Source organism: Tupaia chinensis, unplaced genomic scaffold, assembly GCF_000334495.1.
Source record: "Tupaia chinensis unplaced genomic scaffold, TupChi_1.0 Scaffold000527_1, whole genome shotgun sequence".
NCBI lineage: Eukaryota > Metazoa > Chordata > Mammalia > Scandentia > Tupaiidae > Tupaia > Tupaia belangeri.
This window is the reverse complement of record NW_006160040.1, coordinates 10,080,478-10,085,682: the sequence shown is the minus strand read 5'-3', so window position 1 is coordinate 10,085,682 and position 5,205 is coordinate 10,080,478. Positions and strand designations below refer to the sequence as shown.

At 41.0% G+C, this 5,205-nt stretch overlaps 1 pseudogene; it reads right to left on the bottom strand.

Moving 5' to 3' along the window:
- Positions 1 to 3,065: 3,065 nt before the first annotated feature.
- On the bottom strand, positions 3,066 to 4,948 carry LOC102489277 (T-complex protein 1 subunit eta-like; annotated as a pseudogene).
- Between the last annotated feature and the right edge of the window lie 257 nt (positions 4,949 to 5,205).

Genomic DNA, 5,205 nt, shown 5'->3' with positions numbered 1-5,205 from the left:
AACTGATATCCTAAGACTCATATTATCTATTTTACTAATGATTTTTATTTGATAGAATACTGTTTCAAGGGATCAGATCAGGTCAATTTTAGGAGGCTATCTACATGGAAATATGATAGTTTATTTGAAAGTTCCTAGTTTAATTTCACCATTAGGATTATTGCCAAACAATGTATCCTTGCATAAACTAGAAAAGAGAGGAAGAAGAGATAATTATGTAATAGCTATGAATAGTGGATTTTTTTTCCTGCTATTTTTTTCTCATGGCTGCTGACGCAAGAAAAGTCAATAAAGGTAGGGAAGGAAAGAATGAATATAAATGGAAAAAGGCAGAAATTACTGAGTTCTAAGTGAGATAAAAGCATTTTTTTGCTAAATTTTTTTTTTGAGAGGTTTCTGCTATAGGGCGTGTGCACTCGCCAGAAAGACAGAGACAGAGAGAGAGACAGAAAGCGAGAAATCACCCCCCAGGGGGGATGGTCACGCCGCAATCCCTTCTCCTCCGTTCTCCTCCCAGGATCTTGGGCATGCACACACACACACCTGGTGTGAGTTTTAAGCCACCTGGTCCGGGACTTGAACCACGGTTGACTACATGGGAGTCCAGCAACATAGCCATTACACTAACTGCTGGTCCCAATAAAAGTATTTTTTGATGATTCAAAATGGGTTAAATTATTTTAAAGTGAAAAGCACATATAAAGATTTATTTAAGTTGTAGAAATACGCTGGTCCTAGGATATGATGTGGTTGAGATCATTTAGTGCTGCTAAGAATAACTACAAATGAAACCAGAGGGAAGTTTAAAAAAAAAGAAAAAAAAAAGATGAGCTACTAAGCTACTGCAAGGTGTTGGACTGAATACATTCTAAGGTCAAAGAGATACATAGCTAGTTAAGAAAATAATCATCAGCAGCTGGTTAGTTTTGTTTCGCCTCTCTAACAAATTACCACAAATTGCGTGGCTAAAGTATCACAAATTTATTATTTTATTCTTCTGGTGGTCAGAAGTTCATTGTGAGTATCTCTGGATTAAAACTAGTCCATTGGACTAAATTCCTTTCAGAAGGCTCTAGGGAAAAGCGTGTTTCCTTGCCTTCCCTACCTTCAAAAGTCTCCCCATATTCCTTGGTTTGTGGTCAGTTCCTCTGTATTTGAAGCTACCGATATTGCATCTGTTAGACCATTCTTCCACATTTATACTCTATCAGTCAATAGCCCAGAAGAGAAGTGTGATTAGATTATTCCTACCTGAAGAATGCAGGAAAATCAATCCATCTTAATATCCTAATTTAATCATTTCTGTGAAGTCAATTTTGCCATGTAAGTTAGGTAACATATTCACAAGTTCCTAGGATTAGGATGTGGACATCTTTGACAGGCCGTTATCCTCCATGTTACAAAGGTGGAAACAAATCAAAGAAAACAACAGCGCAGAAGACAATGTTTTCATTTTGTTTTACTATTATTCTCTAATATGTTTTTGGAGATTCTTTTGTTGCTTAGTATAAAATATTTAGAATACTTATATCTCTCTTTTATACCATCCTAGGGGAAAAGACCATGGCTCATAACCTTTAAATTACTTTCATATATCTATAAGCAAAAAATATTTTGCTCACAATAAGATACCATAGAGGTACTTAATAGCATTGCATTATATTTATTGGTATCTTTTGGTGAGCACAGTCACCAGTAATAAACAAGTATCTCTATAAGACCAGCAGAGAAATGTCTTCCTTTTTTAAGCTGAGTTAATTTAAAATGTATGTTAAAATTAATGGTGTAAGAATAAGATATTTACTTTTAGTAACCTATTTTATTTTGCTATGACTTTGTGTTGTTATGAGCTAATTGAAATAAAGAGTGATTTTAATAGAAATTCTGGTACCATGTGGCTAGGGGCCCACTAGAATTGATGTTGTAGAGTTTAGCTTGGGAAGAGGAAGAGATGGAGTTAGAGGTTATAAGAGGAAACAGTGTCCTTTGAACAGAAGATGCCACGTGGTCTGCTGCACAACTATTTGCTCCAGTCCTTCAAGAGTTTATAAACTTAGCATGATAGAAAGTAATGAAGCTTTCATTTTTAGAAAAAGAAAAGAGAGAGAGAGAAAGAACCTGGATTATGGGGATTTCATAAAAGGCCCTATTTTTACATGAAAATCCTTGAGAATATATAGCTTCAAATTTACTTTGTTAAACATGATAGCATATAGATGTTAAAAAAATAGCAAAATACATATTCAAATTTCATACTATTATCATTTAAAATGTACAAAATACTTCGTAAGAAAGTTTTGAATTTGCAATACTGGGAAACTTTATTTCCTGTTATCACTATACTTAAATTATGGAGTCTGTGGGGGGACCAGCAGATAGTGTTAATGGCTGTGTCACTGGACTCCCATGTATTCGACCATGGCTTGAGTCCCAGACCCGGTGGCTTAAACTCACTCCAGGTGCATGTGTGTGCATGCCCAAGATCCTGAGAGGAAAATGGAGGAGAAGGGATTGCAGAGTATCTAACCCCCCGGGGGGGTGATTTCTCGCTTTCTGTGTCTCTGTTTTTCTGGCAAGCACACGCACCCTATAGCAAAAACCACTCCACACACACAAAAAAATTATGGAATCTGCCTATTAAAGTAATGTACACTAAAATTGAAATTGCCTGATCTTCTTCTGTTTTTATCCTCATAGTATGCAAAGTAATATTAAAATCCTAAACTCATAATATCTATCAATACCAATTATTAATTCTTAATTGAGCATATTTTGAATTTTCTTAATGCAGTTTATGACCTTGAAATCCTGAGTGCATTTTAATGTATTTTCTGGTGCTGCAACGAGACATTTCAGGAGTTATAAGAGGGTACATAGCAAAGAATAATACTATATCCTTTTGTATGATTTTTTTTTCTAAGTCTTAAGTGTTATTTAAATAACATCCCGTGAGAACAAGTGGGCCAGTTGCTACCCCCTCCTTGTAACACAGATTAACCAGACCAGGAAATGAAGCATGCCTGTAGCCAGCCTGCCAGCTAGTCAGGTGACGGGTGGAGTGCCTCTCAGTGGGTACAGCCACATCCTCGTACCCGGCCGGCTGCTGGAGGAGCACCCACAGTTGAGCGGGGATTCTCGACAGTCTCATCTATGGACAAGATAAGGCATGCAGCCTCAGAGGCAGTTGTGAGGGCACTGATTCGCACCATCGCCGACTCCCACACGAAGGCCTCAAAGTTGTCAGCAATACCCTCATTGTTGATGTCCACTCCATACCACATGCCCCCCTGGGCATGCTGAGCCCGTAGCTTGTTGAGGATGTTTGTGGCATCAAAGCCAGCATCATCACACAGCTGGCGTGGGATAATCTCCAAGGCCTGGGCATACACCCCAATCAGCAGCTGCTGTTTCTCTGGAATAGCCCTTGAGCAATCCTGCAGGTATTTGGAGAGCTCCATCTCAATAGTCCTGCACCAGCCACCACCCTATCGTCCTTTATGGCCCTCCTGATGATCGTGGAGGGACAGCTCCTTCTCCTCCATAAACTGCTCAGCACCACCACAGAGGATCGCCTTGAGACATCCAGTGAAGTTGCACCTTTTGCCTCCCATCTGCGTCTCTTCAAACACCTGGCAGCTGCCCAGCACATCTGCTGACAGAGCGTTCACACTGGTCTGGATTGAGCCTCCACAGGCCATCATTGTCCTCTTCAGATCATCCTCAGGCACTCTACCAGCACAGAACATGTCCCTGTGGCAAAGTACTGGGGGGTCACATCCCTAATGGGAAGTTTGGACAAGGTAACTTTGGCTCCTGAATGATGGATCTTCTCTAACTTATCATAGAGAATGCTCTACTCAATATCAACAATAGCCTGATAATCCTCAACATCATGTGCTCTGATTTTGGAATTTTCTTTCTCAGCTTTCAGCTCCAGCTCAACATTTAAAAGGGCAATCCTAGGATTACTGTACTTTTTGGGCTGCATTTCAAACCCAGTGTAAGAGAAGGTCTTCTTGAATGTAACACCAGCTACTAGCTGAGATTCCTCTAGGGCTCCACCCTGCTCCTTTTTGATTCCAATCATTTTAAGCTGTAGCAAATCATCAAGCATCATCACCACATCCACCACCATCTTGGCAAAGAAAACATTCTGTTGGGAGATCAGCTTGGAGCTCAACGCTGTCATGGCACATTTCTCCAGCATCTTCCTCTGCTCTACTTTACCTTGTTTATTTACGGTCACAACATTCTCTCTGATCTTGTTAACTGCCACCTGAGTGGCTGTGCAGAAAGCTCGAATGATGATCTGGGGTGCAAATTTTCCTCCACATATCGTTTCACCTGCTTCAGGAACTCTGCAGCCAACAGGGTCCTGGAGGTGGTGCCATCACCAACCTCAGCAACTTGGGATTTGCCAATGTCCACTAAAGTCTTCGCTGCATGATGGACGACATCAAGGAGTTTCAGAATTGTGGTCCCATCATTAGAAATAGTTGTCTTGCTTCGGCCGTCCACTATTAGCTTGTCCATGCCATGGGGATCGAGGGTGGTTATTACAGCCTCAGCAATCACCTTGTAGGCACTGATATTACTCACAAGATGGGGGATGCAGGGACCAGCAGTTAGCATAAGGGCTATGTCGCTGGACTCCCACGTAGTCGACCACGGTTCGAGTCCCGGACCCAGTGGCTTAAGCTCATGCCGGGCGTGTGTGCGTACGTGCCCAAGATCCTGAGAGGAGAACAGAGGAGAAGGGATCGTGGCGTGGCCATCCCCCTGGGGGGTGATTTCTCGCTTTCTATCTCTCTGTCTCTCTCTGTCTGGCGAGCGCACGTGCCCTATAGCAAAAACCTCTCAAAAAAAAAAAAGAAAAAGAAAAAGATGGGGGGATGCATTGGGACCTATCAGTTCCCTCTTTCAACAGGATAACTGGTGTGGGCATCATCTTAGAACCTGTTCTGTGGCCCCCCACTCTTCTCTTTGGCTGTACAGGCCACTCAGCTACCCCACAATGCCTGTATGGTTATTTTTAAAATATGAAAACATTGTTGTTATTAGTTCAGTATGAAAGACTGACTTTGAAGTCTTTAGGAGCCTTTTTATATATAAAAAAGTGATTCTATATTTCAAACATTTTAAATTGTTTAATTTTGGAGGAAAGCAAGGAAAAGAAATCTCATAACATGGTCCTTCATCTTTCTG